A 14252-nucleotide genomic window follows, 5' to 3' on the forward strand; every position below is an offset into this window, starting at 1 on the left:
AGTATTCATATATCATAAAATGCAAAGAAGCATATGGGATAGTTCTAGCAATACTAGCCTCATTTCCTCTAAAGCAATTATATAAGAAACTTTCAAAATTTCTTAACAAAACACTCATAACTATTGCATATCAAATTTAACACCAAATATTGATTGGCATCTACTCCTTCTCATTTGTTATGATAATGTCCAATGAAAACTCAAGGTGTTCATACAATGTAATAAGTAGCACAGCACTGTTGCCCTAGATGATTTTTTATAAGATGACATCCATGAGAATTCAACCATGATATAGTCAAAGAAATCTTTAGGTTAACTTAGTTGTAAAAATTACATTTTGACTTCTACTGTGTATTGATTAATTTATCACAGAATACTTGAAGATTTAAAAGTATTTACAGTATAATCTGAAACCATGACTAATCTAGTTCAACTTCATTTCTATAATAGATAATCTATCAGAACTTTCCTCCTCAAACCTCCAATATGTATAATTGCTAGTTATTGTTGAAATATGACCACTATTGATGCATAAAATTATTTCCCAGGAATGGTTTCCATTGTCCAGACAATGAATCACAAAATTTGACAACAACATCATCCATGACACTGTTGTATCTTGTTTGCCATGTCTTTACTCTTAGCAGTCCAAATACTCCCCAAAAACCAATAGCAAAACATATAATGCATCCAACATACCATTACCAAGGATCCCTTATTTCCTCATCTCCCTCATCACCATTATGCACAACCGGGATGGTTGTTGGACATTTGACATCAAGTGGAAAACCACAAAGACAGGGGTTATCGTAGAAATAGGAAGCCCTAAATATGGAGAATTGACCTTCCGTTGGTATTTTACCACAAAGTTTGTTGTTTAACACATTGAAAATAGCCAAGTAATGAAGTCCTTGCATTTCAATTGGGATCTTTCCTTGAAAATTATTATAGGAAAGGTCCAATGATTCTATTAGCTCTAGTGTTCCCAATGTATGAGAAATTTCTCCGCTTAGATTGTTTATTGAGATATTAAGGATTCATAGACTAGTAAGTGCACAATTGCTAAAGGAATGTTACCAGATAGTTGATTTCCAAATAGGTAAATACATGTTACAAGTAGCAAGATAGAATCCACATACACCAAATCATTTTCTTCATTAGTCACAATGATCTCCTCTCTATAGTAGGAGGGCTTTTCTTAAAAGGGTTGTTCCATTAAGCTCTTTAGTAGAACCATCCATGTTGCTAGTTTCTCCATCTCTGGTGGGATGGACCCACTCAACTTGTTCTCTGACAAGTTAAAACATGGAGATTAGAGAGAGAGGCTAGTTCTGGAGGAACTGAGTTCTGTAAAAAGGTTATTCTTTAACACAAGTATCATCAATCAAGAAAACCCTGATAACCAATGTGGTATTTTTCCAGACAAAAAATTATTTCTGATGTCTATGATCTCTAAATTGGAACAATTGGAAAGAGTGTAAGGTAGTTCCCCCTAAAGCTTATTGTCATTCAGGTGCAGTGTCTAGAGTTGATTCAACCCACCAATTGTAGAGGGAATTTCTCCTTCCAAATTATTTTTTGCAAGATTCAATCTTCTCAAAAGTGAGCAATTTGTTATAGTGGATGGTATTTTTCCAGATAATTGGTTATTTGATAGACCCAGCACCTAAATCCTAGGAAGAAGAATGCCAAATTGGATGGGGATAGTCCTAGTGAAGTTATTATAAGACAAGTTCAGTGTTTGTAGGGCCTTTGAGGCTTTGGATGGCAAGGGAAGAGAGTCGCTCAGGTTATTATGTTGTAGGTCTAGGGTCATATATAGTCCAATATCAAAATTCTTGGGAAGTAGACCTTCTAAGTCATTGTATGATAAATTGAGATTGCTTGTAATATTTAGATCACAAAACCAAGTTGGAATAGCTCTAGTAAGATTATTTTTGGAGATATCCAAACCCAATAATTTCTTTTGTGTGGACAAATATGTAGGAATGGGACCAAGTATGTTACATGAGGACAAGTGTAATACCTCAAAGTAAATTGGGAGTTCCCCTTCCAACCCTTAACTAGTACGGATAGTCAATTGATTATGTGAAAGATAGAGACAAACAAGCTTGGGGGTATTTTCAAAAACACCAAGAGAAAAGCTACCTTGCAGATAGTCAAAACTCAAGTCAATCTATTGTACAAGAGGGAGATTTCCAATAGAAGTAGGAATTGTACTATTCAACTTGTTGGACTAGAGTTTTCATGAGAGAAGAAAACCCATCTAGATGATAATGTTAGAATTAATATTCTTTTCTTGGTTGTATTTATTTATTTATTGAGATAAACCAAGGTATCCCTTATGTATTATTTATTTGTCCTCTAGTCCACATGTAAAGGACATGTCATTCTTGTCATATTGTCCACTTGTGAGGACAACTCATTTTTGTATTTTTTTTAATAAGGAAAATAGATATTCCTTCTTAAGAGAAACTTGACACTTTGCACACACCTTTTATAAATGTGGCATTCATAGAAATGGGAGTTACACATGCAAAGACATGCAACTCCTTTCTCATCTCTTTAAAAGAGGTGCTTCTCTCTCTCATTTTCATCTAGTCTTCATTATTCATATCAAGTTTTTGATGCTATTGTAAATGACCTATTTTGCTCCATTTCTTCTCTCTCTCTCTCTCTCTCTCTCTCTCTCTCTCTCTCATTCTTAGGCATTTGCCTCATTCATAATACTCACAAAGGGTTTTCTTTGCTTTCCCCTTATCAAATCCTTGTCTCTTGTGTTGCTTTCTCATTGGTATTGCTCCATTGATCTTATATCATTTGTATGGTAAAACTCTTTTTGCTCTCTTGGATTAAATCTATTATTTCATGCTATTTCATTTTATTATATTTTATCATTTCAATCACTTTTTCTTACATGGTATCAAAGTTACTAATCCTTGTTTTGAGCTTGTGTGAAGGGTTCATTAGAAGAGCTCGATATTGTGAAGATCTTGAAGTTTGAAATATTGAAAGTCTTATCTTATTCTTTTGCAGATTTTCTTCTTTCTTATTCATTATAACCCTCTTTGGAAGGCTTGCTGCCAAACAGTTATTCATTTTTTATTTTTTCTAACCTCCTTTAGAAGGCTTGCTGCCAAAGGATTCTTTATTTTTGATTTTTTTCATTGTATCTAACCCTATTTCTATTGCAGGCTTTTTAAATTTTTGAAATTCAAGTTTTTTTTCCTTTTTTTTTGTTTTAGAAATGAAAGTACAGTAGTTCATATTTTTCTTATATCTCATAATCTATGATCTGAGTTTGGTTGAAATTTTAATAGCATTTAGAAACTATAAAAATTAAAAAACCTTTTCAATTTCATTTGTATCAGAATAGTATTGCAAAAGTTATTTTACTATATGTGCAGTATTATTTATTTTTTCAAGTTTTAAGATGGCAGATCATATTTTTATGATATCTCTCAATCCGTGATCTGGGTTTGGCAGAAATTTTCACAATGTTTAGAAGACATAAAAATGAAAAAAACTCTTTAAATTTTATTGAAAATAGAGTTAAATAAAAAAATTTATCATTCTCTAAAGGTAACACTTTTTTTTAGATTTTCAAATTTTTATTTTTCCTGTTTCTTCAATCTGACCAGTGGCTTTGCAGGGAACATTTTAGTTTTTAATTTTGACTCTCTAAATCTCTTAATAATTATTTAACATTCTTGTGGATAATAAGTCTCACTTTTTTATTTCAAATCTATTATTTAAATTTTAAACGTAATTTTAAATCATGTCAACTTTAATTCCAAAAATTAAGTTAAATAACTCAAACTATCATGCTTGAAAAACTCATATTTCGTTTATATTTCATTTTAAACATATTTTAGATGTTGCTACTGACCTTTCTGTAGTTCCTAGTACCTCAGCTACACAAGATGAAAAAAATGCATGGAATACTAAAAATGAGGAAGCCTTGGGCCTCATTGGTATATCTCTTAACCCAGATTTATATGTTCTAATTTTTCATTGCACTAATGCCCACGAAGCTTGGGATATTTTAAAGCAAACGTATCATAGGCCATCTGAATCACGCAAGATTCAATTGCAAGACAATTTGGAAGACTTAAGGTATATTGATTTCAAATCCGTGGATAAATTTTTACTTAAATTTGATTATATTAAAAGTCAACTAGTTGGATTAGGCGTTACTCTCACTGATATTAGATTAATTACCATTATTTTAAAGAAATGTTTTCCTAGACAATTTCAACAATTTATTACTAATGTTCATTCTCAACTTGCTATTCTTACTTTGTCTAATCAATTAACATATAGTATTTTTTAAAATTTGTTGCGTCAAGAGGAAGCTAAGTTATTACAATTTGGTACTCTTAGATCTAATGAACATGCCTTTGTGTCTAAAAGTCAAAATCAAAATTTCAAATCTTCTAATAATGATTCTCCCAATACTCATAATAATAATAATCATAATTTTAATAATAATAATCCAAGAACACATTGTAATAATACTCATCCTAATCAATCTAATAAAAAATCCCACTGTACTTATTGTGGGAAAGATGGTCATGTAACTAATAATTGTTTTAAAAAATAAAAAGATTAGCAAACTATCAATAACAATAATCAAAACTCTCATCCATCTCGTCATGCTTTTACTGTTAGTTACAATGTTCTTAAAAAATTAGAATGGATTATTGATACTGGTGCATCTCAACATGTTACTTTTCATAAAGAAGTGTTTGATTCTTTAAATCTTGATCCTTCTAATATTCCAATTCAATTAGCTGATAATCATAGTTGCAAAGTTGAAGGATTTGGTAATGTTAGTATTCCAAATGGAAAATTACATGATGTCCTTTATGTTTCTGAGTTGAAATATAATCTTCTTTCTATTGTAAAATTATGTCAAAATTACAAAGTTGAGTTTCATAGGGACATGTGTTGTTATTGATCCTAACACTAATAAAATTGTTGCTAATGCTAAGTTAGGCCATGATAACTTGTTTAAATTTTCTGGGTTCACCTCTTCTAGACACTCTTTGCACAAAGATATTGCTTTTAATATGGAGTATGAAAGGCTTTCTCATTTGAAAAATGAGCATATCTCATCTAATACAGTTGAAAATTTACCTCCTATTGCTTCATCTAGGAATGCATATACAGGGTGCATGAGTGAAAACATGCAAAATACCAAAGGTTATCAAGCTTATAATCCTATTACTAACAAAGTGCATATAGCACGAAATGTTTGTCTTGCAGGAAATGGTGTGCATGATTCTTCTAATGCTCAAAATGAACAATTTAGTGGAAGCATAATTGTGTTAGTGGAGGACCAACCTCCTTCTCTAAACCCTACTCCTCATATATCTACCTTTATTCCTCCTATTCTCTCTTACAGTGGTAATGATAATGATGCATTTATAGATCATGGTAATAATGTTAATATTGATAATGGTACTAATGCTAATGTTGATACAAATAGTACATTCATACATCATGACTCTTCGTCTAGTGATAAATTTGTTAAGAGGAAAAATAAATGGTTTCAAAAAGTACTTAGTAAAAGAGATCAATTTCTAGAATGGTTGGGCTTTAACCTAGAAGGATTAATTATTGCAAATATGGTTTGATGTTAATGATCCTCATTTATCATCTTTGACATTTCTCCTTAGTATGTTGCTTAGAAATTATGTTCTATATATGATCTTAATTTTCTTTGCATGATTTCATACCATGATATTTTAGGTATATTTATTCGTGTATATATATGGGGGCCCACATATATATCCCGATAAATATACAAATTTTTGTGTATTTTGTGACTTGACAATTATGAGTGCATTTTTATATATTTCACATATGCAAAAAAAAATTCGTTGGGATTATGAGCTATTATAAACTATTGCCTTCAACATTTATCTTATTCTATTGATTGGCACGTAAGTGCAGTTTATGCTTTTCTAGCATCATTCTATTGCCATATTGGCACTTTATGGTTTATACCATTTATTCTTGGAGTTTCCCTCCAATTTTAATTAATTTGACCCATCTTGAAGGCATTTTACTCTTATTTGAAGGAAATCTATTGTTAATACTCATACTTCTCCCCTTTGATATCTTTGAAAACATGCCATATAATGTTATGTATACTTCATTGCTTAAATCATGAGTCATGCAAGTTATGGATTGATCACCCATTAACTTGAAGTAAAATGACTTATTAGTGGACTCTCTATATCCACGTGATTGAAGCATTGTTGATGTTGGATTAATTAGCTAGCCTTTTCTATGGTCATTTCTTGAAAGTTTTGATAACATATTTTTTCTTTGCAAGATATGACTTATCTTGATTTCTTTGCGGTACCAAGTTACACTTATATTTACTCTATGAGAGTTTACTTATACATAAAAAAATTCTAACTTGAATATAAGATGAAATTATCCTTGTGGATAGTTGCCTTTTTTCTTGTTTCTATGTTTCAAGTAATCCATCAAGGCACATACAAGACATCATTATTTGTTGTACAGATCCTATGCCACATGAATCCAATTGAAGATATAACACACTTGAAGGACTATCCACTTATCTTGGCTCTCCAACAATGTACTCACAATAATAAGAGACCTCTTGCACAATGAAGATATTTCAAAAATCAAGTTGTAATATTGTAAATTGGGTTTGATACCCTTTGATAAAATCTTCGGAAAGTAAAGATTAAAGGAGGATGTTAGAATTAATAATCTTTCCTTGGTTGTATTTATTTATTTATTAGGATAAACCAAGGTATCCCTTATGTATTATTTATTTGTCCTCTAGTCCACATGTAAAGGACATGTCATTCTTGTCCTATTGTCCACTTGTAAGGACAACTCATTTTTGTATTTTCTTTAATAAGGAAAATAGATATTCCTCCTTAAGAGAAACTTGACACTTTGCACACACCTTTTATGAATGTGGCATTCATAGAAATGGGAGTTACACATGCAAAGACATGCAACTCATTTCTCATCTCTTTAAAAGAGCTGCTTCTCCCTCTCATTTTCATCTAGTCTCTATTATTCATATCAAGTTTTTGATGCTATTGTAAATGAGCTATTTTGCTCTATTTCTTCTCTCTCTCTCTCTCTCTCTCTCTCTCTCTCTCATTCTTAAGCATTTGCCTCATCCATAATACTCACAAGGGGTTTTCTTTGCTTTCCCCTTATCAAATCATTGTCTCTTGTGTTGGTTCCTCATTGGTATTGCTCCATTGATCTTGTATCATTTGTATGGTAAAACTCTTCTTGCTCTCTTGGATTAAATCTATTATTTCATGCTATTTCATTTTATTATATTTTATCATTTTTATCACTTTTTCTTACAATAAGGTATGTTGCCACTTAGTTGATTGAATGACATTGATATAAATTGGAAATAAGCATATCACTCAAACCAAAGCAATAAAAGAAACTCATAGCTAAGCTTGATGAATACATGTATCTTAATTTTGCAAATGATATTGTAGATTCCATTTTCCTTATCCATAAATTATTTATTTTTACAGCTCTAGCCTCTAACCATACTTTTTCTTCACTAACTCGAGTCAATTTGAGCTTTGGAGTTTGCTTTAATTTCCTTACCAATGCTTGTGGCTCAATTAACCTCTGCTTACAAATTATTTTAAATTAATAATAAAATTATATTACATCACGAAGGTAGGATGAAGTTGATGTCAATTCTAAAGTTAACATCCAAAACTCTAGGAATACAATAAAATAAATCTTATTATAAACTAATTTCAAAAAAACATTACACTAATTTATAACTACTTTCACTTTCACAGGAGCATGAAATGGTGACAGTTAACTTCCATTTGCAGTTACTAATTACTTCACATGAAACTGAAAATTAACTGACTAATTCAATAAATATTAAAGCAAATAAAATGATTTAATTGTTAACTTAAATAGAACAAAACCTGCTCATGTTGATCATATTATCCTTTCCTCAAGGTTGGGTTTTTTCCACCCAATCATGGACCTTTCGATCATGACTAACTATCACTTATACAATTTCCAAAGGAAGTAGTCCAACCATTCTCAGGAGTACCAATTATGGTATTTATTTTCTTTCCATCTGAGGCTTGGTGTAGAACCCACAACCATCATAGCTAGTCAACCTAAAGACATTCTTGTCAAATTTTTTATTAGATTTATATGAAGTAGGAATTTCAAAATTTTAATCACTACTCTCCAAATGTATGTGTAGATTCTATGTGATATGTTGTTGTTGTAACTTGTAATAGCACCTATTGATTTCTATGTATTTCAAATTACTCTTCCAATGAATATGTATATGATATAAAGAGTCATATCTCCAATAGAGACATGTATCTTGTTAATATCCTAACTCACATTAGTTATTTCTTTAATATATATTATAAATTATATTTTCTCAATGTATTAGCATGATAATATATATATATATATATATATATATATAATATATATATATATATATACAGTGTGTGTGTGTGTGTGTGCGCGCACACACACACACATATCATTATCAATAATAATAATACTCCATGATAATAATAGTGGAGGATAGATATCAAATATTTAGGGCCTATAAGCCATTCAAACATTTGATTTCATCAATTGGAATCATTCGATCAAAGCTACAATCATTAAAAATTCTTGCCTACTAGGTGACTTTAGTTAGATGTTGCACAATTGGTCCTAGGGATAGATGTATACCACCTATAGTATAGTACTACTTTTGTCAAGTTTTTTTAATTACAAGTACATGCCCAGCGTAGTCAATATCGCCACCAATCTTATCCTGTGGACCTCCTGGTCTGTTTTGTTGCATAATACAATCCATATGGCTTACACCTCTATGCTGGTAAGTCTCTAGAAAGACAATATTCTACCCATCCAGGGTTGCTCTTAGATCAATATAGATAAGAGTTTTAGAGGTTCAACCTATCCTCAAGTTGCAAATTCTCATAGCAATCAGATTTGGCCCAGAGGAATAATAAAAATGGACCCAATAGGTAGACCATAGCTAAAATCATATGCATGTTATTTTAATCCTTAAGAATCTATCCTAACAATTTTTTTCATAGGTTTCATTTACTTAATCAAAGCCATTATTTCCTTAATGAGTGCAACTTGCATAATAATCTACATGATCCAAAATATCCAATAAGGTTGTGTACAAAAAGTTGTGGTTCAAATAAGAGATATTGCTAATATCAAGAATCAATCACATGATGACATGCAAGAAAGATATAATTTCTTGATACTTAAGTGCGTTGTTATGATGCAACTTATAATGCCATAATGCAATTGATAAAAATCTCCCCTTCTGTTGATATAAAAGTGTTCTACCTAAGGCTAGATGTTTTGTGTGGCTTACTTTGAAAAATACAATATTAACAAGCAATAGATTGTTGAAACTTTATATTGCACAACAATTTAAATGTGTATTATGCAATGATGTCAAGGAAACTACTGACCACCTATTGTCAAATTGTTCTTTTGCATATGAGTGTTGGTTTCTTGTGTTTAGTAAGTTGAATTTCAATCTGCCACTATCTCATAAGTTATTTGACTTATTTCAATCCTAGTCTACCTTATATTCTACTGCATTATTTTCATGTATCTAGAGGGGTATACTTGCTACAATGGTGTGGTCTATTTGGTGGGAAATATGTACGTGTAAGAGCAAGGAGAGGCCAAGCTACCGACAGCCATAGCCTTGCAAAGAGGGTAAGTTTTCCTTTTGCCGCATAATTAGGAAGGATTTTTTTGTGAAAGATTTTCTTTTTCATCTCTCTCCATATAATGAGCCTAAAATATTAAAGAATATGCTAAAATGTTGAATTACATCTGAAGTCTTTAGAGTTAAACACTTCAAAGTCCACTGCTTATATGATCATTGAAATCAATTTTTTGCTAACTGTGCATCTGTACTTTCTAGATATCGGATCCAATTAATCATTACATAAACTTAAAAAGTCAAAATAAATTCTCTCTGCACTCTGAATTACAAGTGAGAAGAGAAAAGATCAATGCACATATGAAGCTATTGCAAGATCTTGTTCTAGGATGTAGTAAGGTAGTCATGGCTAAAATTTGATCTCTTATGGGTTTTGTATTCTCTTTGATATATTATCAAATGGTTTGGCAGTTGGTATGTTGAAGTTCAAACTAAAGGAAGACTAATTTATTGTTTGTAGATAACTACTAAAACAATGATGTTAGATGAGATAATTAACTATGTCCAATCATTGTAGCATCAAGTTGAGGTGAGATCAAGAAACAACTGAAATAGTATCTTCAAACTTCATTTTTTATTGCAAATAATGTCTCCTTATTTTCCATAGTTCCTATCTATGAAGTTGGAAGTTGTTAATCCAATACTAGACTTCAACATGGAGAGGTTTATTTCCAAAGATGTGAGTTTAAAGATGGCTTTCATAGCTATCATAGTTTTAATTCCTTGTGTCAAACAAACCAATTTGACTTTTTAGAACTTAAAGACTTCTAAAATTTACAGCTTGATCTAAAATTTGAAGTTCACATGTAGTCAGGAAATTCATTGTGATATAGGCTCTTATAGGGCTTAAAATGTAGTACCCCAGAGTCTTAGTTGAGTGGTTATGAAAAAAAAAAAATTTGAGATAATCTTCATAAAAACCTCTTTTTTAATACCATTTATCGATGTTCTATAAGCCAATTGTAGATCAATATGTAGATCACTTGGTATGGATGTAGAGCTATGTTTAAGAAAAACCTGCAAAGAAGAAAGTGCAAGGCCAGAAGAAGTAGCCAACAACCTATTTCCTCCTAGGGCTATACATGTAACAGTTAAAGAGGATGCAATGCACCCCTAATTGGACATTGAAGAATTACCCAATCTATAGCCCTTAAATCAACAACGTTGACCAAGTTAAGATTAGAAACCTTGTTCAATGTGCTTTTACTTTTTTTTTTTTGCTTCGGCTTCTACATCAATACTCATATAGGGGATAGGAGCCCACAACAAAGATGAAGATCATCAGTCTATGGTGCAAGTTAATTAGTGATGAAGCAAACAATGAAGAAGCACCCTCTCCACAGCCCTTACAACCACAATCTTGACCTTGTGGAGATTAGAAACTTTATATTAATTGGTGGCTTTGACCCCAAAAAATTTGGCTACATCTGCATCACTCAAATAATTGATGGTGCCTTATGCATAAATGTCCATTTGTTCCATGTTGTATCAAGCAATTGTTTCTTATCCAAGCCATTTACTTTACAACCTTTTAAATCTCTGCAAAGATAAAGTTGGAGCAAGAGAATTTTTCTTCTCAAAGGTGTCCTCTAATTGTAAAGCATCCATTTCATTAGCTATTGAAAATCTTGTTGAATAGATAATGGAATGGATGCTTTACAATAAGAGGACACCTTTGAGAAGAAAATTTATCTTGCTTCAACTTTACCTTTGTAGAGATTTAAAGGTTGCAAATTCGATGGCTTGGATAAGAAACAATTGCTTGATACAGCATATAAAAAAAGTTGACCAAACATTGGTAGAAATTTTGACCAATTCTTGATAGTTTTCTACCAAGAATTGGTCAAAATTTCTACCAATTATTTAAAAAAATCAACCAAACATTGGTGGAAATTTTGACCAATTCTTGGTAGAAAACTATCAAGAATTGGTCAAAATTTTCACCAATTATTAAAAAAAATCAACCAAACATTGGTGGAAATTTTGACAAATTCTTGATAGTTTTCTACCAAGAATTGGTCAAAAATTCTTCCAATTTTTTATAAAAATTGACCAAATATTGGTGGAAATGTTGACCTGTATATGAGCAATGTTAGTATGCTAATAGAAACCAAATTTAAATAAAGCTTCTACAAACTAAACACAATTCATAAACTTCAAGATAGACTAAGATGAGCTCTTAATTGAGAATATGAGCCATTAATGAGATCTCTCAATAAGAAGCTCTCTTGTTGAGTGGCTTTGTCTAAATAGATAGGATGTATGCTCAAGCTTATGCTTCAAAAAGGGCTTCAATTGGAGTTGGAATTTGGGTGTGAGTGTATGGTTTTGATGTAAAATGGCTTCTTAAAATGGCATTATGACTTTACTTCATGGATTGTGTTATTTTGCAAAGGGGAAGGATCCAATTTATAGGCAAGAGGCTTGAGGGATTGAGGGCTAAGATGCAAGGATGGGAAAAAGCTCATGGAGGGCTCAGATTGCATGAGAAGAGAGCACATGGATTGTGCTTTCTTACAGCCAATCAGGGAGTGACATATGTCATAGGGTGAGAGGATGGAGGAAAGGGGAAGGATGAGTCAACAAAGGAGGCTCAAGGGATAAAATCTTCATAAAGACCCTCATAATGGCTTGTAAGAGCAATAAAAGGGCTTGGAAGAGTCATTTATGACCTCGTGGGCTTCATAAAGTTTTATGGTTGAGATATTTTGAGGGAGATGAGAGCAATTTTGACTTGGGCTTGATTAGGAGGGTTTTAAGCTTTCTTAGGATTGTGCAAATGATTAGAGGATGGATTAGGATGGTTTAGGATTAGCTTAGGGATAGGCAAGTGGATGGCATTTAATGAGGGTGGGTGAAGGAGGAGATATTTGTTAACTTTGGCTTGGGTTAGTAAGTTTTAACCCATGTACTAGTCAAAGCTAGCAAAAATTTAAAAAAATGATGAATGTACTAGTCAAAATTTCAACAAGAAAATTTACCACGAACTACTTGGTCAAAATTTTAACCAACCTGGGTCAAAATTTTGACCAAAATTCATCAAAAATTGAGTCCAATTTTACTAGTGAGCACAAGATCAAGGTGTAATTGGAACTAGAGAGGAAGAAAAAGACAAGACTGAAGAGTTAAGTTTGACATCCAAGATAGAGGAGAAACTAGCAATTCAAACACTAGTGATATTACTAGAATCTACTACTCCTAGTCAATCTCTTCAGAGGTCGAGCACAGATACTACTAAGGTAGAAGAGGTAATGACATGTGGTAATGTTAGCCTAGATAAAGAGATTGTGTTGCCTCAATTTTATTTGGAAACAATCATAGATGGGTATATTACAAGAGGCCCTAGTAAAGACAAAAAATCAATAACTACTCATAATAGAGCAGGAAGAAGCAAGCTTTGATTGACATCAAAGAGATTTTGTTAGATGCATTCAATCTATTGACTACATATGAAAATAATCCCAACATTGAACAATTAACCAATATAGTAGAAAGGGTTATTGAAATAGACCTAGATACAAATGTAAAACTACTTGAATGGTTTGAAAAGGATGTTTCAAAATAAGGTAAATGAGAAGATATCAAGTGCTATTGCACTAACACAAATTGAACTAGCAATGAAGATAGAGAGTGTAACTAGAGAATATTTTCTCTTTGTACACTAAATTATGTAATCCTACAATCCTCACACAAGAAATAAGGAATCGCATCTTAAGTTTGGAGAGTCATATATAGTCATCTAGCACTACATTTTCCAAGTCACCAACTCAGTGTGAGAAACACTTCAAGTACCTCTTGCAATCCCATAGTCAATTAGCATCTTTACAAGCAGATGAAGCCAACATCAGGGCTAAACTAATTAGGATCTAGTCAACATTGACTCCACATATGGAGATATTGCACAAGGGACTAGGCTTTGCTAAAATTCTTATGAAGAAAGATCCTCATCTTTCTACACTGGAAGTCTTAGTCCACCTTGCTATTGAGCTAGCCATCCAAATCAAGTCTCTAGAGGTAGCTTGTGCTAATTTGGATGCATCTCTAAAGATTATACTTGAGGTCCATGAATCATTTTTGGACAAATACACTATAAGTGTATAACCCATTGACATAAGTATCAAAAAGGGGGAGTAAGAGTAATGAGGTAGCTAATGAGGGAGCCAACAGAGTAAGAAAAATAAAGAGGGAACAAAACCCAAGGGGGAGTGAGTGAATAGAGAAAAAAAAGACCAAAATATCAGCTCAGATAGAAATAGAAATAGAGTATCAGTTTATGCAAATCTACTTAGCAAGAGAAATAATTTGATACAGAGTATAGAACTAAACTAAACAATCAACTCAAGGGGAGTTGTGAAATTTTAAGGTATGACTGATAAGTCATGTGTTGCAAAATTATGATATTCTGAAATTTTGTATAGAAGTCGGATAGATATCTATGTTATACTCATAAGGATAAGATCATTAATGCATGACCAAG

At 32.0% G+C, this 14252-nt stretch overlaps 1 pseudogene; it reads right to left on the reverse strand.

The window, feature by feature from the left end:
* Positions 1-521: 521 nt before the first annotated feature.
* On the reverse strand, positions 522-7408 carry LOC149569584 (uncharacterized; annotated as a pseudogene).
* Positions 7409-14252: the final 6844 nt, after the last annotated feature.

The sequence above is a fragment of the Cupressus sempervirens genome, chromosome 3, assembly GCF_028749045.1.
Source record: "Cupressus sempervirens isolate cs-2001-9-10 chromosome 3, ASM2874904v1, whole genome shotgun sequence".
In the NCBI taxonomy this organism is placed as follows: Eukaryota; Viridiplantae; Streptophyta; class Pinopsida; order Cupressales; family Cupressaceae; genus Cupressus; species Cupressus sempervirens.